This window comes from Mytilus edulis, chromosome 14 (genome assembly GCF_963676685.1).
Source record: "Mytilus edulis chromosome 14, xbMytEdul2.2, whole genome shotgun sequence".
Classification (NCBI taxonomy): domain Eukaryota; kingdom Metazoa; phylum Mollusca; class Bivalvia; order Mytilida; family Mytilidae; genus Mytilus; species Mytilus edulis.
This window is the reverse complement of record NC_092357.1, coordinates 54509440-54530738: the sequence shown is the minus strand read 5'-3', so window position 1 is coordinate 54530738 and position 21299 is coordinate 54509440. Positions and strand designations below refer to the sequence as shown.

At 33.0% G+C, this 21299-nt stretch overlaps 1 protein-coding gene across 4 annotated transcripts in view; it reads right to left on the bottom strand.

Moving 5' to 3' along the window:
- LOC139503701 (triple functional domain protein-like) overlaps window positions 1–21299 on the bottom strand; it is a 267815-nt gene that overhangs the window by 157868 nt on the left and 88648 nt on the right. The window lies entirely within an intron of this gene.

Sequence of the window (21299 nt, the reverse complement as noted above, 5' to 3'; positions counted from 1 at the left end):
GACCCATTTACGAACCAAATTGAGACCTTTTTGGTGGTTTATAATAAAGTTGATATTTAAGGCAATTTTGTGCCATTAGTGAACCATGTCCTTTTAGCATAAGACTGTAAATACAAAAAGAAATTTTTCTTATCCATAAAATACGGGAAAACTCATCATATATAATGTCGCCGGTCATTATGCTCTGAATATTCCTTTGACCATAAACATTTTTTGTCCAGTGAGAACCGTAAAATTTTACGAAAGTTGGGCATAGTTATTGATATCTTTAAACTTTTCCACATACTGAATTTACATGTACAAAGTTATAACATTGACATTGCCGACGAAATTTTGGGATCGAAAAGTTTTGTTTCGCGACATAATTGTCATGGCTTGGCGAAAATATGCAAACCACAAATCGAATCTTACTTTAAAATTATAAAAATCACGGTAGATTTAGACTTTGACAGGATTATGAACAAATATATAATATGATACTAGTTTTCTTCACTTTTATTCAAAATTAACAAGCAATTGAAAAAAGAAGGTTGATGTAATGTTAACCAATTCTTTTAATCTTATTTTTTTTAACCAAATTTAAGTGTACGCCCGGGCGTTTTGACGTAAACGTAGTTATGCACATGTATAGCATTGGTTATTGATGCATGTGTATGATACTTTCATTGAATCCATTATTACCTATAAATCAATCATCTAAATATTCCTAGCTCCAATAAAAAATTTCTAGAGTTTTAATTGCAAATTTAACACATGGAATAGGATTTTATACTAGCTTGTATAAATTTATGATTGTCAACAAAATTTATGTATCTACTACAATTGTTAAACATGCCCCCTTTCTCTTAAAGTTTTTATAACTAGAGGCTTTAAAGAGCTTGTGTCGCTCATCTTATATTGTTGTTCACAAATTGATGCATGAAATAATGCAACCATTATACTTTTGGTTTAATTTCAGAGACATAATCAATTTAGCCAAAAACTGCATTTTATCTTGATATTTTGTCTCAGCTTTTAAAATATTTCACTTGGTAACTTCTGAGAAATTTGTAAGGTTTTTAGAGGAACATTGAACCTATTTGAACATTTGTTTCCATGATTATTGATGTTTTATGTGTACCCGAATGAACATTTCCTCCTTATCTCCTTAAAACAGACAAAGAAAATCTAGTGACTATTTGCTCTGGCCTAACTACTTAACCAGTGAATTAGGTCAACATATTGATTTAGCTCTATAAATATATTTTTCCTTAACCCAAAACAGGAAGGTTTCAAAGCTTCATTGATCATATTAAAAAAATAAAATCTTGCTTAACGCAAAAGGTCAATACAAGTGTACAAAGCCTTTTAAAATGACTTGATAAAATCTGGATTATTCATTTCTGGAAAGAACTTTAAAAGTAAAAGGTCTATATTGATAAAGGTAAGACACATTCTTTATTGACACATTTCCAGATTAACAAGAAGTAATTGTAACAGGATGCTGTTACGAAGTCTCCCAAACAAAGCTCCCATAACTCGCCATTTCTATGGTCCCATATTCATTTGATTTGATTTTTTGTCCCATACAAGAATATATATGGTTTAGGGGTGGGATCTTGACCGTTTCCAAATTTTCAAACAAGATGGGGTAGGGTGACCCCCTAGGGACTTCCGCTTTATTTCATTTCATTTCATTTGTTTTATTGTTCCCTACAATAATATATATGGTTAAGGGGTGGGGATCTGGACCGTTTACAAGATACTAGCACATTCTCAAATTGAACAGGGTGGGGGTGACCCCCAGGGATTTCCCTTCAATTTAATTTGATTTGTTTTATGACCCCAAGGGACTTCCTTTCATTTGATTTGTTTTATTGTCCCATTGAAGAATATATATGGTTTATGAGTGGGGATCTGGACCGTTTACAAGCATTCTCAAATTGAATGGGGTGGGGATGACCCCCAGGGACTTCCCTTCAATTTCATGTGATTTGTTTTATCGTCTCATACAAGAATATATATGGTTTAGGAGTGGGGATTTGGACCGTTTACAAGATAAAAACATATTCTTAAATTTAAGGGGATGGGGATGACCCCCAGGGATTCCCCCTTTATTTCATGTGATTTGTTTTATTGTCCTATGATCATTTCTAAAGACTGTGTGTGTTTATCATTTAAAGTTTTCAAGTTATATTCGTTTGAAAATTTTCGAAAATAAAATCCCATAGGGTTCTATAGTAAACCCCTCCATTCTTTCAACCCCCCAAAATACCCCTTAATAGACCCTAATGCACAAATGAACGATTGATGGCTCACCTAGACATATTAGTCTAACATTTTATGAAACCGGAAATGCTGCGGACAAGTTCATTTTTTTAAAGTGGCGGAAAAAGAAAAAGAAAAAGAAAAAGAAGAAGAAGAAGAATAATAAAAATAATTAAAGTTCAATTCTTCTTGAACAATTGATAGGTCTTTCCTTCCATTTTTTTTTAAATTATACTGTCATAAATAAAGTGTCATATATATTGATTGATTGATTGATTGATTAATTAAACACGTTGAATAGTGTCTCTTGAAATAAGCGAAAAAGAAACAAATAAGATCTTGGACACCATATTTAAACACATGAGACAGAAACATGCATGCATTGATTAATTGATTGATTAATTGATTGATTGGTTGGTTGGTTGGTTAAACACGTTGATTGGTTGATCAAACACGTTGGTTGGTTGGTTAAACATGTTGGTTAGGGTTTCTTGAAACGAGCGAAAAAGAAACAAATGAGATCTTGGACCCCATATTAAACACATGAGACGGAAACATGCACTGATTGATTGATTTGTTGGTTGGTTAGTTGGTTGGTTAAACACGTTGATTGGTTGATCAAACACTTTGGTTGATTGGTTAAACACGTTGGATAGGTTTCTTGAAACAAGCGAGAAAGAAACAAATGAGATCTTGGACTCCATATTAAAGACATGAGATGGAAACATGCACTGATTGATAGATTGATTGGTTGGTTGGTTGGTCGGTCGGTTAAACATGTTGATTGGTTGATTAAACACGTTGGTTGGTTGGTTAAACACGTTGGATAGGGTTTCTTGAAATCTCGGTTGATTGATTGATTGGTTTGAATTTGACTGCAAATTTTGAGGTCGATTGGACTTGTAGTTTCAGAGTACATGTGGATTTTTTTTTCAGAAGAGACGTAAGAACAATATTAAATTTCAATTTTTCTTGAATAATTGAGAGTTTGTTCCTTCACTATACTGTCATAAATAAACAGTCATACATATTGATTGATTGATTGATTGATTAATTAGTTGGTTGGTTGATTGATTGATTGATTGATTGATTGATTGATTGATTGGTTGGTTGGTTGGTTGGTTGGTTGGTTGGTTGGTTGGTTGGTTGGTTAAACACGTTGGATAGGGTCAATTGAAACAGCGAAAAAGAAACAGAAGATCTTGGACCCTATATTAAACACATGAAACAGAAACATGATTGATTGATTGATCATGATCATGATCATGATTGATTGATTGATTGATTGATTGATTGATTGATTGATTGATTGATTAGTTGGTTGGTTGGTTGGTTGGTTGGTTGGTTAAACACGTTGGATAGGGTCAATTGAAACAGCGAAAAAGAAGCAAAGAAGATCTTGAACCCTATATTAAACACATGAGACGGAAACATGATTGATTGATCATGATTGATTGTTTGATCATGATTGGTTGATTGATCATGATTGATTGATTGATTGATTGGTTGATTGATTGATTGATTGATTGATTGGTTGGTTGGTTGGTTGGTTGGCAGGCTTTATATAAACCATCAATGGGGATTATGTCCCTTACACAATGGTAAAACCAATGCAGTCGAAATGTAACAAAGTTGCCCCTTGAGGTACCAAACATTTTTCACTATGAAAATTTTCTGTATCTATAACCATTCAAAAGTTATAGGGAAATCAAAGACCAATAAAAATCTAAAATACGACCTTGACCTTTGACCTTGACCTAATTTTCGTTTTTTTGGACCAAGGATCTCAAATCAAAAGACCCGAGGTCTCTATCACTTATGGTTTTCCAGTTTAAAATACATTTCAAAATTTCAAAAACAAAAGGGGAATTAACTCTCATATGGAATCTCTATAAGGCTTCGGTCAAAAAAAACCAGAACGTCCTGAGGATGTAACGCGCCATTTGGAAAAATAAATTTGTCGGTTTCTTAAACGGTTGTGAAGATTAAGCGATAACAAAAAAAACAGTGTTCGGGGAGATAACTCTTATATGGGAAAGTATTGGGTTTCGCGGTGTCAGTTTCAAAAGCGCATAAACTGTTCGATATCATATTTCATTTATCTAAGCGACATCTTGCGAAACAAAAAAACAGCGAAGGAAAAAAATGTTGGCGGAAGAAAAAAAATAATAATTAAAAACCAATTGTTCAGAGAACAATTGAAGGTCTTTCAACTAATAAAGATCTATTTTGATATGAAAATATTAAAATTCAGTTAGAAATGTCAGTTCCTATGGCTTTATGATGTATAAATATGAATTTAAAGCAAAGGTCAAAATCTAGAACGTCCAATTAACCTTTGACCTTGACCTCAATTTCAAGGTCATAGACTAAACATCTCGAATCAAAAGACACTAGTTCCTTAATATGTATGGTTCATGAGTAATATCACTTTACGCATAATTCTAAATATAAAAGGGGCGAAAACTCCCGTTTATTGTCTACGCACCCTTGCAACAAAAATTTATAAGTTACGATATGTCGCAACTAACAATTTAGTAAAAATAATTTGTCGATATCTTAGAAGGTTAATGAAAATAAGTGAAAATAAGCCAAAATCAAAATTTAGAATTTGACCTTGACCTTTGACCTTGACCTAATTTTCATTTTTTTGGACCAAGGATCTTGAATCAAAAGACCCTAGGTCTCTATCACTTATGGTTTACCAGTTAGAAATGCATATCACCTATATCATATATAAAAGGGGGGATAACTCTCATATGGAGTCTCCGGATAGCTTCGGTCAAAATTATTCAAATCATCTTGAGGATGTAACGAGCAATTTGGTAAAATAAATTTGTCGGTTTCTTATACGGTTGCGAAGCCTTAGAGATAACAAGAAAAACAGTGTTCGGGGAGATAACTCTTACAAGGTAAAAGTTTTTGTTACGCGGTGTCAGTTTCAGAAGCGTATTAACAGTTCGATATCATATACCATATATCTAAGCGACATCTTGCGAAACAAAAAAACAGTGAAGGAAAAAAAAGTTGGCGGAAGAAAAAAAATAATAATAATAATAATAATAATAATAATAATCAGAACAAATACAATAGGTCTTTCACCTGAAAGGTTGAAAGACCTAATAATAATAATAATCAGAACAAAAACAATAGGTCTTTCATCCGAAAGGTTAAAAGACCTAATAATAATAATTAAAAACCAATTGTTCAAAGAACAATTGAAGGTCTTTCAACCAATAAGGATCCATTTTGATATGAAAATATTAAGATTCAGTTGAAAATGTCAGTTGCTATGTCTTTATGATATAAAAATATGAATTTCGCGCAAAGGTCAAAATCTAGAACGTCCAATTTACCTATGACCTTGACCTCAATTTCAAGGTCATAAACTAAGGATCCCAAATCAAAAGACCCTAGGTCAGTATTATGTATGGTTCATGAGTAATATCACTTCACGCATAATTCTAAATATAAGAGGGGCAAAAACTCCCATTTATTGTCTACACACCCTTCCAATCAAAATTTATAAGTTACGACATGTCGCAACTAACAATTTAGTAAAAATAATTTGTCGAAATCTTACAAAGTTAATGAAGTAAGTGAAAATAAACCAAAATCAAAATTTAAAATTTGACCTTGACCTTTGACCTTGATCTAATTTTCATTTTTTTGGACGAAGGATCTTAAATCAAAAGACCCTAGGTCTCTATCACTTATGGTTTACCATTTAGAACTGCAAATCACTTATATCATATATAAAAGGGGAGATAACTCTCATATGGAGTCTCCGAATAGCTTCGGTCCAAATGAAACAGAACATCCTGAGGAAATAACGAGCAATTTGGAAAAATAAATTTGTCGGTTTCTTATACGGTTGCGAAGCCTTAGAGATAACAAGAAAAACAGTGTTCGGGGAGATAACTCTTACAAGTTTAAGTTTTTTGTTACGTGGTGTCAGTTTCAGAAGCGCATAAACTGTTCGATATCATATACCAACTATCTAAGCGACATCTTGTGAAACAAAAAAACAGCGAAGGAAAAAAAAGTTGGCTGAAGAAAAAAAAAAATAATAATAATAATTAACCAGGTGCTCCGCAGGGCGCAGCTTTATACGACCGCAGAGGTCGAACCCTGAACAGTTGGGGCAAGTATGGACAAAACATTCAAGCATGATACAGCTCTGAATTTGGATTGTGATCAAATTTTTGACATTACATGGTTTTTTTTTACACAAAACAAATGCCAAGATTTTACAAATCAATTAAAGATTTCTTCTTCAAACTTTTTAAATCTAAAATTAAATAGTTGACACAGCATAGGTTTCTGACACAGAATGAATGTGGTCTAATGAACTTAAAAGGTTTTTTTTGCCTTTGAGCAAATCACTATGCTGTTGAATATTAATCCTCTCAAAAAAATGTTTGAAGAAATTTTCTTTTTATTTATGAAATCTGAAATGAGAAAAATTTAACCCCCCCCCCTTTTTTTTCACATCCCCGTTTCCCTTTTTCAAAACTGATATCAATTCAAATTTCTAATGGAGTTTGCAACAATAACTACTCATTTAAATACATCATAAAATATTAAGATGTAAAAAAACTGCTTGTTATCACTGAATGGTAAAGATTATTTAAATTTATCAGTTGGTAGTAAAAAGTGTATATACATTGTATATTGTATATAACAAAGATTTAAGTTGATTCTGGACAAAGAAAGATAACTCCAATTAAAAAAAATTCTTGCTATTGCACAAATAGGATATTTCTTGCTTACTATTCTGGACAAAGAAAGATAACTCTAATTAAAAAAAAATTTGCTATTTCACAATATTGTGCAATTAGATATTTCTTGCCATTGCACAATACTGTGCAATTGAAAAGACTTGCTATTGCACAATACTTAATATAATAATTTTAGATCCTGATTTGGACCAACTTGAAAACTGGGCCCATAATCAAAAATCTAAGTACATGTTTAGATTCAGCATATCAAAGAGGCCCAAGAATTCAATTTTTGTTAAAATCAAACTTAGTTTAATTTTGGACCCTTTGGACTTTAATGTAGAATTTGAAATTTGAAAACAGGACCAAAAATGAAGAATCTACATACACAGTTAGATTTGGCATATCAAAGAACCCCAAGGATTCAATTTTTGATGAAATCAAACAAAGTTTAATTTTGGACCCTTTGGACCTTAATGTAGACCAATTTGAAAACTGGACCAAAAAAACTTCAATAATCAAGAATCTAAGTACATTTTTAGATTCAACATATCAAAGAACCCAACCGATTCATTTTTTGTCAAAATCAAACTAAGTTTAATTTTGGACCCTTTGGGCCTTAATGTAGACCAATTTGAAAACGGGACAAAAAGTTGAGAATCTACATATACAGTTAGATTCGGCATATCAAAGAACCCCAATTATTCAATTTTGATGAAATCAAACAAAGTTTAATTTTGGACCCTTTGGGCCCCTTTTTCCTAAACTGTTGGGACCAAAACTCCCAAAATCAATACCAACCTTCCTTTTATGGTCATAAGCCTTGTGTTTAAATTTCATAGATTTTTATTTACTTATACTAACATTATAGTGCGAAAACCAAGAAAAATGCTTATTTGGGTCCCTTTTTGGCCCCTAATTCCTAATCTGTTGGGTCCTAAACTCCCAAAATAAATACCAACCTTCCTTTTGTGGTCATAAACATTGTGTTTAAATTTCATAGATTTCCATTTACTTAACCTAAGGTTATTGTGCAAAAACCAAGAAAAATGCTTATTTGGGCCCTTTATTGGCCCCTTATTCCTAAACTATTGAAACCAAAACTCCCAAAATCAATCCCAATCTTTCTTTTGTGGTCATAAACCTTGTGTCAAAATTTCATAGATTTCTATTAACTTAAACTAAAGTTATGGTGCGAAAACCAAGAAAATGCTTATTTGGGCCCTTTTTGGCCCCTTATTCCTAAAATGTTGGGACCAAAACTCCCAAAATCAATACCAACCTTCCTTTTATGGTCATAAACCTTGTGTTAAAATTTCATAGATTTCTATTCACTTTTACTAAAGTTAGAGTGCGAAAACTAAAAGTATTCGGACGCCGGACGACGACGACGACGACGACGACGACGACGACGCAGACGCCAACGTGATAGCAATATACGACGAAATTTTTTTCAAAATTTGCGGTCGTATAAAAACCAATTGTTCAGAGAACCATTGATGGTCTTACCACCACTTACAACATATTTTGATGTGAAAATATTAAAAATTCAGTTGATATGTCAGTTCCTATGACTTTATGATGTCTAAATATGAATTTGGAGCAAAGGTCAAAATCTAGAACGTCCAATTAACCTATGACCTTGACCTCAATTTCAAAGTCATAGACTAAGGATCTCAAACCTAAAGACACTAGTTCCTTAATATGTATGGTTCATGAGTAATATCACTTTACGCATAATTCTAAACATAAGAGGGGCGAAAACTCCCATTTATTGTCTACGCACCCTTTCAACCAAAATTTATAAATTACGACATGTCGCAACTAACAATTTAGTAAAAATAATTTGTCGATAAGTTATACGGCTTTTGAAAATAAGTGAAAATGAGCCAAAATCAAAATTTATAATATGACCTTGACCTTTGACCTTGACCTTATTTTCATTTTTTTGGACCAAGGATCTCAAATCAAAAGACCCTAGGTCTCTATCACTTATGGTTTACCAGTTAGAAATGCAAATTCTTATATCAAACATAAAAGGGGGGATAACTCTCATATGGAATCTATATACGGCTTCGGTCAAAATAAAACAGAACATCCTGAGGATATAACGAGCAATTTGGAAAAATAAATTTGTCGGTTTCTTATACGGTTGCGAAGCCTTAGAGATAACAAGAGAAACAGTGTTCGGGGAGATAACTCTTATTTGGGAAAGTATTCGCTTAAAACGAGTTGGTTTCAAAAGCGTATAAACTGTTCGATATCATATTCCAACCAGGTGCTCCGCAGGGCGCAGCTTTATACGACCGCAGAGGTCGAACCCTGAACAGTTGGGGCAAGTATGGACAAAACATTCAAGCGTGATACAGCTCTGAATTTGGATTGTGATCAAATTTTTGACATTACATGGTTTTTTTTTACACAAAACAAATGTCAAGATTTTACAAATCAATTAAAGATTTCTTCTTCAAACTTTTTAAATCTAAAATTAAATAGTTGACACAGCATAGGTTTCTGACACAGAATGAATGTGGTCTAATGAACTTAAAAGTTTTTTTTTGCCTTTGAGCAATTCACTATGCTGTTGAATATTAATCCTCTCAAAAAAATGTTTGAAGAAATTTTCTTTTTATTTATGAAATCTGAAATGAGAAAAATTTAAACCCCCCCCCCCCTTTTTTTTCACATCCCCGTTTCCCTTTCTCCAAAACTGATATCAATTCAAATTTCTAATGGAGTTTGCAACAATAACTACTCTTTTAAATACATCATAAAATATTAAAATGTAAAATAAAGTGCTTGTTATCACTGAATGGTAAAGATTGGTTGGTAGTAAAAGTGAATATACATTGTTTATTGTATAAAACAATAAAAAAAACTTCATCAGCAACATTTTATATTGGCAAATTTCCAATGAAGTTATTTACATAAAGTTATTGGCAAATAAAAATAGAAAATGACATCATAGTCATGTCTGGCAAATGTCCAACATACATTATCTAAAAACATTTTAGATAAGATAAGGAAAAAAAGCTTCATCAGCAACATTTTATATTGGCAAATTTCCAATGAAGTTATTTACATAAAGTTATTGGCAAATAAAAATAGAAAATGACATCATAGTCATGTCTGGCAAATTTCCAACATATATTATCAACTACTATTCTATACAAAGAAAGATAACTCCAATTGAAAATTAATTGCTATTGCACAATATTGTGCAATTAGATATTTCTTGCTATTGTGCAATACTGTGCAATTGAAAATTTCTTGCTATTGCACAATACTTGATATGGAATCCTGATTTGGACCAACTTGAAAACTGGGCCCATAATCAAAAATCAAAGTACATATTTAGATAAAGCATATCAAATAAGCCCAAGAATTTAATTTTTGTTAAAATCAAACTTAGTTTAATTTTGGACCCTTTGGACCTTAATGTAGACCAATTTAAAAACTGGACCAAAAATTAAGAATCTACATACACAGTTAGATTTGGCATATCAAAGAACCCATTTATTCAATTTTTGATGAAATCAAACAAAGTTTAATTTTGGACCCCCATTTGGACCAACTTGAAAACTAGGCCAATAATTAAAAATCTAAGTACATTTTTAAATTCAGCATATCAAAGAACCCCAAGGATTCAATTTTTGTTAAAATCAAACTAAGTTTAATTTTGGACCCTTTGGACCTTAATGTAGACCAATTTGAAAACGGGACCAAAAATTAAGAATCTACATACATAGTTAGATTCGGCATATCAAAGAACCCCAATTATTCAATTTTTGATGAAATCACACAAAGTTCAATTTTGGACCCTTCGGGCCCCTTATTCCTAAACTGTTAGGACCAAAACTCCCAAAATCAATCCCAACCTTCCTTTTGTGGTCATAAACCTTGTGTTAAAATTTCATTGATTTCTATTTACTTATACTAAAGTTATTGTGCGAAAACCAAGAATAATGCTTATTTGGGCCCTTTTTTGGCCCTTAATTCCTAAACTGTTGGAACCAAAACTCCCAAAATCAATCCCAACCTTCCTTTTGTGGTCATAAACCTTGTGTCAAAATTTCATAGATTTCTATTCACTTAAACTAAAGTTATAGCGCGAAAACCAAGAAAATGCATATTTGGGCCCTTTTTGGCCCCTAATTCCTAAAATGTTGGGACCAAAACTCCCAAAATCAATCCCAACCTTCCTTTTGTGGTCATAAACCTTGTGTTAAAATTTCATTGATTTCTATTTACTTATACTAAAGTTATTGTGCGAAAACCAAGAATAATGCTTATTTGGGCCCTTTTTTGGCCCTTAATTCCTAAACTGTTGGAACCAAAACTCCCAAAATCAATCCCAACCTTCCTTTTGTGGTCATAAACCTTGTGTCAAAATTTCATAGATTTCTATTCACTTAAACTAAAGTTATAGCGCGAAAACCAAGAAAATGCATATTTGGGCCCTTTTTGGCCCCTAATTCCTAAAATGTTGGGACCAAAACTCCCAAAATCAATCCCAACCTTCCTTTTGTGGTCATAAACCTTGTGTTAAAATTTCATTGATTTCTATTCACTTTTACTAAAGTTAGAGTGCGAAACTAAAAGTATTCGGACGACGACGACGACGACGACGACGCCGCCGACGCCAACGTGATAGCAATATACGATGAAAAATTTTTCAAATTTTGCGGTCGTATAAAAATCTAAGCGACAACTTGCGAAACAAAAAAACAGCAAAGGAAAAAAATTAGGCGGAAGAAAAAAAAAAAATAATAATCAGAAGAAATCCAATAGGTCTTTCCACGGAAAAGTGGAAAGACCTAATAATCAGAACAAAAACAATAGGTCTTTCATCCGAAAGGTTGAAAGACCTAATAATTAAAAACCAATTGTTCAAAGAACAATTGAAGGTCTTTCAACCAAAAAGGATCTATTTTGATATGAAAATATTTAAATTCAGTTGAAAATGTCAGTTCCTATGGCTTTATGATGTATACATATGAATTTCCAGCAAAGGTCAAAATCTAGAACGTCCAATTAACCTATGACCTTGACCTCAATTTCAAGGTCATAGACTAAACATCTCAAATCAAAAGACACTAGTTCCTTAATATGTATGGTTCATGAGTAATATCACTTTACGCATAATTGTTAATATAAGAGGGGCCAAAACTCCCGTTTATTGTCTATGCACCCTTGCAACCAAAATTTATAAGTTACATCATGTCGCAACTAACAATTTAGTAAAAATAATTTGTCGATATCTTATAAGGTTAATGAAAATAAGTGAAAATAAGCCAAAATCAAAATTTAGAATTTGACCTTGACCTTTGACCTTGACCTAATTTTCATTTTTTTGGACCAAGGATCTTAAATCAAAAGACCCTAGGTCTCTATCACTTATGGTTTACCAGTTAGAAATGCATATCACCTATATCATATACAAAAGGGGGGATAACTCTCATATGGAGTCTCCGGATAGCTTCGGTCAAAATAAAACAGAACATCCTGAGGATATAACGAGCAATTTGGAAAAATAAATTTGTCGGTTTCTTATACGGTTGCGAAGCCTTAGAGATAACAAGAAAAACAGTGTTCGGGGAGATAACTCTTTTTTGGGAAAGTATTCGGTTAAGCAGAGTTGGTTTCAAAAGCGTATAAACTGTTCGATATCATATTCCAAAAATCTAAGCGACATCTTGCGAAACAAAAAAACAGCGAAGGAAAAAAATTAGGCGGAAGAAAAAAAAAAAAAAAAATTAAAAACCAATTGTTCAGAGAACCATTGATGGTCTTTCCACCAGTTAAGACCTTTTTTTATATGAAAATATTAAAATTTGGTTTTGAATGTCAATTGTACCGTCAAATGACAACTTATTGAACGCTAATTCCAAAAATGTATGGTTTCTATGGAAAAACATATAGATAAGGGAGATAATTGTTTACTTCTGGTTCAAACGATGTTATTTCCGGTATAGTTTGATAGTTAAAGTGACACTGATTCCAAAAATATATGGTTCTATATACTTTTTCATTAATGAAGGACAAAATATAGCTACTTCCGGTTTACAAAAGGTCACTTCCGGTTGTCTTTTTCTAGATGAAATTGCTTGCAACCTAATTTAAAAAGTCCCAAGTCTTGATCATGTATACATATGAGGTAAAAGCAAAGGTCAAAATCTAGAACGTTACATTTACCTATGACCTTGAGCTCAATTTCGAGGTCATCAACCAAGGACCTCAAATCAAAAGACTCTAGGCCTCTACTATATATAGTTAATGAGTTGTATTACCTTACAACTAATATTAGATATAAAAGGGGGCAAAACTGGCATCAAATGTCTACGTACTCTTTCGACTAAAATCTACGTGTTACCACATGTCGCAACTAACAATTTAGTAAAAATAATTTGTCGATAAGTGATACGGCTTTTGAAAATGAGTGAAAATAAGCCAAAATCAAAATTTATAATATGACCTTGACCTTTGACCTTGACCTTATTTTCATTTTTTTGGACCAAGGACCTCAAATCAAAAGACCCTAGGTCTCTATCACTTATGGTTTACCAGTTAGAAATGCAAATTCTTATATCAAACATAAAAGGGGGGATAACTCTCATATGGAATCTATATACGGCTTCCGTCAAAAAAAAACAGAACATCCTGAGGATATAACGAGCAATTTGGAAAAATTAATTTGTCGGTTTCTTATACGGTTGCGAAGCCTTAGAGATAACAAGAGAAACAGTGTTCGGGGAGATAACTCTTATTTAGGAAAGTATTCGGTTAAAACGAGTTGGTTTCAAAAGCGTATAAACTGTTCGATATCATATTCCAAAAATCTAAGCGACAACTTGCGAAACAAAAAAACAGCGAAGGAAAAAAATTAGGCGGAAGAAAAAAAAAAAAAATAATAATTAAAAACCAATTGTTCAGAGAACCATTGATGGTCTTTCCACCACTAACAACATATTTTGATGTGAAAATATTAAAAATTCAGTTGATATGTCAGTTCCTATGACTTTATGATGTCTAAATATGAAATTGGAGCAAAGGTCAAAATCTAGAACGTCCAATTAACCTGTGACCTTGACCTCAATTTCAAGGTCATAGACTAAGGATCTCAAACCTAAAGACACTAGTTCCTTAATATGTATGGTTCATGAGTAATATCACTTTACGCATAATTCTAAACATAAGAGGGGCGAAAACTCCCATTCATTGTCTACGCACCCTTTCAACCAAAATTTATAAGTTACGACAGGTCGCAACTAACAATTTAGTAAAAATAATTTGTCGATAAGTTATACGGCTTTTGAAAATAAGTGAAAATAAGCCAAAATCAAAATTTATAATATGACCTTGACCTTTGACCTTGACCTTATTTTCATTTTTTTGGACCAAGGATCTCAAATCAAAAGACTCTAGGTCTCTATCACTTATGGTTTACCAGTTAGAAATGCATATTCTTATATCAAACATAAAAGGGGGGATAACTCTCATATGGAATCTATATACGGCTTCGGTCAAAATAAAACAGAACATCCTGAGGATATAACGAGCAATTTGGAAAAATAAATTTGTCGGTTTCTTATACGGTTGCGAAGCCTTAGAGATAACAAGGAAAACAGTGTTTGGGGAGATAACTCTTATTTGGGATAGTATTCGGTTAAGCAGAGTTGGTTTCAAAAGCGTATAAACTGTTCGATATCATATTCCAAAAATCTAAGCGACATCTTGCGAAACAAAAAAACAGCGAAGGAAAAAAATTAGGCGGAAGAAAAAAAAAAAAATAAATAATAATCAGAAGAAATCCAATAGGTCTTTCCACGGAAAAGTGGAAAGACCTAAAAATAATAATAATAATAATCAGAAGAAATCCAATAAGTCTTTCCACGGAAAAGTGGAAAGACCTAATAATAATAATAATAATCAGAAGAAAACCAATAGGTCTTTCCACGGAAAAGTGGAAAGACCTAATAATAATAATAATCAGAACGAAAACAATAGGTCTTTCATCCGAAAGGTGAAAGACCTAATAATCAGAACAAAACCTATAGGTCTTTCAACCGAAAGGTTGAAAGACCTAATAATAATAATCAGAACAAAACCTATAGGTCTTTCAACCGAAAGGTTGAAAGACCTAATAATAATAATCAGAACAAAACCTATAGGTCTTTCAACCGAAAGGTTGAAAGACCTAATAATAATAATAATAATTAAAAACCAATTCTTCAGAGAACAATTGAAGGTCTTTCCACCTCGATAATAAGAATGAAATTTAAAAAACGATGTCACTCCTTGTTGATGTTATTTGGTACTTCAAATTGATATAAAAAATAAGACTAATAGGTATATGCAGAAGACTTGAAATTATTTTTAGCAAAGGTCAAAATCTAGAATGTCAAATTGACCTTTGACTTTGACCTCAATTTCATGGTCATAGGTCAGGGATCTCAAATCAAAAGACCCCAGGTCAATCATTTGTATGGTTGTGGAGAAATACTGATTTCAAATACATAAGGGGAGAAAACTCCTATAAGGCTAAACCAAAACACTTCGACTGAAATAGATTGAAGTTGCGCCTTTTTGTAAACAGCAATTTGGCAAACAAATCATATCATTTACTGTAACAGTGTCTTTTGAATAACGATAACAAGCAAAATTCAAAATTTATAACATGACCTTGACCTTTGACCTTGATCTCAATTTCAAGGTCATAGGTCAGTGAACACAAAACGGAAGACCGGAGGTCAATCACTTGTATGGTTGTGGAGAAATACTGATTCGAAATACATAAGGGGAGAAAACTCCTATAAGGGTTAACCAAAACACTTTGACTGAAATAGGTTGAAGTTGCGCCTTATTGTAAACATTTATTTAGCAAACACATCATATCGTTTACTGTCACAGTTTCTGTGGTATAACGATAACAAGCAAAATTCAAAATTTAGAACATGACCTTGACCTTTGACCTTGACCTCAATTTCCTTCAAATGGACCAAGGACATCATATCAAAAGACTGTAGGCCTCTACGACTTATAACGTATGAATTGATCCAACAAATCGCCTATCTTAAGTTTTCAAAGGGAAATAACTCCCATAAGATGTCTTCCGATCACTAAAGTCAAAATAAACCAAATCATTCTCAGGAGTAGACAAACAATTTGGTGAAAACAGTTTGCTAAAATCTTTTACGGTTTTAGAGATATAGCGATAACAAGAAAAAGGGGACGCGGGGAGATAACTCCTATAAGAATAAGTGTTCGGTCACGCAGGGTGAGTTTCGAAACCTCCATTACTGTACAACATCATTGGCCAAAAAATCCATTGGATATGTTGTAAGACAAAAAAGCATCTCAGACGGCAGAAGAAAAAAAAAAAAAAAAAAAAAAATAATCAGAAGAAAAACAAAAGGTCTTTCCACGAAAAGTGGAAAGACCTAATAATAATAACCAGTTGCTTCGCAGGGCGCAGCATTATACGACCGCAGAGGTTGAACCCTGAACGGTTGGGGCAAGTATGGACACAACATTCAAGCTGGATTCAGCTCTAAATTTGGATTGTGATTAAATAGTTGACACAGCATAGGTTTCTGACACAGAATGAATGTGGTCTAATGAACTTAAACAAAAAATTTTGCCTTTGAGCAATTCACTATGCTGTTGAATATTAATCCTCTCAAAAAAATGTTTGAAGAAATTTTCTTTTTATTTATGAAATCTGAAATGAAAAAAATTGACCCCCCAATTTTTTTTTCACATCCCCCTTTCCCTTATTTCAAAACTGATCTCAATTCAAATTTCTAATGAAGTTTGCAACAATAACTACTCATTTAAATACATCATAAAATATTAAAATGTAAAAAAAGTGCTTGTTATTACTGAATGGTAAAGATTGTTTTAATCTATCAGTTGGTAGTAAAAGTGAATATACATTGTATATTGTATAAAACAATGATTTAAGTTGATTCAACTACTATTCTGGACGAAGAAAGATAACTCCAATTGAAATCCAATTGGAATTTCTTGCTATTGCACAATATTGTGCAATTAGATATTTCTTGCTATTGTGCAATACTGTGCAATTGAAAATATTTGCTATTGCACAATACTGTGCAATTGAAGATTTCTTGCTATTGCACAATACTGTGCAATTGAAGATTTCTTGCTATTGCTGAATACTGTGCAATTGAAAATTTCTTGCTATTGCACAATGCTTAATATAATAATTTTGGATCCTGATTTGGACCAACTTGAAAACTGGGCCCATAATCAAAAATCTAAGTACATGTTTAGATTCAGCATATCAAAGAGGCCCAAGAATTCAATTTTTGTTAAAATCAAACTTAGTTTAATTTTGGACCCTTTGGACTTTAATGTAGACCAATTTTAAAACGGGACCAACAATTAAGAATCTACATACACAGTTAGATTTGGCATATCAAAGAACCCCAATTATTCAATTTTTGATGAAATCAAACAAAGTTTAATTCTGGACCCCGATTTGGACCAACTTGAAAACTGGGCCAATAATCAAAAATCTAAGTACATTTTTAGATTCAGCATATCAAAGAACCCCAAGGATTCAGTTTTTGTTAAAATCAAACTAAGTTTAATTTTGGACCCTTTGGACCTTAATGTAGACCAATTTGAAAACGGGACCAAAAATTAAGAATCTACATACACAGTTAGATTTGGCATATCAAAGAACCCTAATATTTCTTGCTATTGCACAATACTGTGAAAATTGAAACTTTCTTCCTATTGCACAATACTGTGCAATAGAAGATTTCTTGCTATTGCTGAATACTGTGCAATTGAAAATTTCTTGCTATTGCACAATACTTAATATAATAATTTTGGATCCTGATTTGAACCAACTTGAAAACTGGGCCAATAATCAAAAATCTAAGTATATGTTTAGATTCAGCATATCAAAAAAGCCCAAGAATTCAATTTTTGTTAAAATCAAACTAAGTTTAATTTTGGACCCTTTGTACCTTAATGTAGACCAATTTGAAAAGGGGACCAAAAATGAAGAATCTACATACACAGTTAGATTCGGCATATCAAAGAACCCCAATTATTCAATTTTTGATGAAATCAAACAAAGTTTAATTTTGGACCCTGATTTGGACCAACTTGAAAACTGGACCAATAATCAACTAGAGGCTCTAAAGAGCCTGTGTCGCTCACCTTTGTCTATGTGCATATTACACAAAGGACACAAATGGATTCATGACAAAATTGTATTTTGGTGATGGTGATGTGTTCTTACTTGACTGAACGATTTTGCTTCTTACAATTATATCTATAATGAACTTTGCCCATTAGTAACAGAGAACTATATTTGGTAAAAATTTACATAAATTTACCAAATTAATGAAAATTGTTAAAAATGGACTATAAAGGGCAATAACTCCTTAAGGGGTCAATTGACCATTTAGGTCATGTTGACTTATTTGTAGATCTTACTTTGCTGAACATTATTGCTGTTTACAGTTTATCGCTATCTATAATAGTATTCAAGATAACCAAAAACGGCAAAATTTCTTTAAAAATTACCAATTGGAGGGCAGCAACCCAACAACCAGTTGTCCAATTCATCTGAAAAATTCAGGGCAGATAGATATTGACTTGATTAACAATTTAACTTCTTGTCAGATTTGCTCTAGATGCTTTGGTTTCATAGTTATAAGCCAAAAACTGCATTTTACCCCTATGTTCTATTTTTAGCCGTGGCGGCCATCTTGGTTGAATGGCCAGGTCATCGGACACATTTTTCAAACTAGATACCCCAAAGATGATTGTGGCCTAGTAGTTTCAGTGGAGATTTTGTAAAAGATTACTTAGATTTATGAAAAATGGTTAAAGATTGACTATAAAGGGCAATAACTCCTAAAGGGGTCAACTGACCATTTTGGTCATGTTGACTTATTTGTAGATCTTACTTTGCTGAACATTATTGCTGTTTACAATTTATCTCTATCTATAATAATATTCAAGATAATAACCAAAAACAGCAAAATTTCCTCAAAATTACCAACTCAGGGGCAGCAACCTAACAACCAATTGACCGATTCATCTGAAAATTTCAGGGCAGATAGATCTTGACCTGATAAACATTTTTATCCCATGTCAGATTTCTTCAAAATGCTTTGGTTTTTGAGTTATAAGCCAAAAACTGCATTTTACCCCTATGTTCTATTTTTAGCGGTGGCGGCCATCTTGGTTGGTTGACCAGGTCACGCCACACATTTTTTAAACTAGATACCCCAAAGATGATTGTGGCCAAGTTTGGATTAATTTGGCCCAGTAGTTTCAGAGGAGAAGATTTTTGCAAAAGATTACTTTAATTTACGAAAAATGGTTAAAAATTGACTATAAAGGGCAATAACTCCTAAACGGGTCAACTGACCATTTTGGTCATGTTGACTTATTTGTAGATCTTACTTTGCTGAACATTATTGCTGTTTACAGTTTATCTCTATCTATAATAATATTCAAGATAATAACCAAAAATAGCAAAATTTCCTCAAAATTACCAATTCAGGGGCAGCAACCCAACCACCGATTGACCGATTCATCTGAAAATTTCAGGGCAGATAGATCTTGACCTGATAAACATTTTTATCCCATGTCAGATTTCCTCAAAATGCTTTGGTTTTTGAGTTATAAGCCAAAAACTGCATTTTACCCCTTTGTTCTATTTTTAGCTGTGGCGGCCATCTTGGTTAATTGACCAGGTCATGCCACACATTTTTTAAACTAGATACCCCAAAGATGATTGTGGCCAAGTTTGGATTAATTTGGCCCAGTAGTTTCAGAGGAGAAGATTTTTGTAAAAGATTACTTTAATTAACGAAAAATGGTTAAAAATTGACTATAAAGGGCAATAACTCCTAAACGGGTCAACTGACCATTTTGGTCATGTAGACTTATTTGTAGATCTTACTTTGCTGAACATTATTGCTGTTTACAGTTTATCTCTATCTATAATAATATTCAAGATAATAACCAAAAACAGCAAAATTTCCTCAAAATTACCAATTCAGGGGCAGCAACCCAACAACCGATTGACCGATTCATCTGAAAATTTCAGGGCAGATAGATCTTGACCTGATAAACATTTTTACCCCATGTCAGATTTGCTCTAAATGCTTTGGTTTTTGAGTTATAAGCCAAAAACTGCATTTTACCCCTATGTTCTATTTTTAGCTGTGGCGGCCATCTTGGTTGGTTGACCGGGTCAAGCCACACATTTTTTAAACTAGATACCCCAATGATGATTGTGGCCAAGTTTGGTTTGATTTGGCCCAGTAGTTTCAGAGGAGAAGATTTTTGTAAAAGCTAACGCCAGACAACGACGGACGACGGATGACGGACGCAAAGTGATGAGAAAAGCTCACTTGGCCCTTTGGGCCAGGTGAGCTAAAAATCTAAGAACATTTTTAGATTCAGCATATCAAAGAACCCCAAGGATTCAATTTTTGTTAAAATCAAACTAAGTTTAATTTTGGACCCTTTGGACCTTAATGTAGACCAATTTGAAAAGGGGACCAAAAATGAAGAATTTACATACACAGTTAGATTCGGCATAGCAAAGAAGCAATTATTCAATTTTTGATGAAATCAAACAAAGTTTAATTTTGGACCCTTTGGGCCCTTTGGGCCCTTTGGGCCTCTTATTCCTAAATCAATTGCAACCTTCCTTTTATGGACATAAACCTTGTGTTTAAATTTCATAGATTTCTATTTACTTGTACAAAAGTTATGGTGCGAATACCAAGAAAAATGCTTATTTGGGCCCCTTTTTGGCCCCTAATTCCTAAACTGTTCAGACCTCAACTCCCAAAATCAATCCCAACCTTCCTTTTGTGGTCATAAACCTTGAGTTTTAATTTCATTGATTTCTATTTTCTTATACCAAAGTTATTGTGCAAAAACCAAGAATAATGCTTATTTGGGCCCTTTTTTGGCCCCTTATTCCTATTATCCCTTATTAAAACTAAAAGTATTCGGAGGACGACACGACCACAACGCCAACGTGATACCAAAATACGACCAAAAAATTGAAATTTTTGCGGTTGTATAAAAACTGCAAAATTGCCTTAAAATTACTAATTTGGGGGCAACAACCCAACAATGGGTTGTCCGATTTGTCTAAAAATTTCAGGGCAGATAGATGTTGACTTAATTAACAATTTGACACCATGTCAGATTTGCTCTAAATGCTTTGCTTTCAGAGTTATAAGTCAAAATCTACATTTTACCACTATGTTCTATTTTTAGCCATGGCGGTCATCTTGGTTGGTTGGCTGGGTCCCGCCA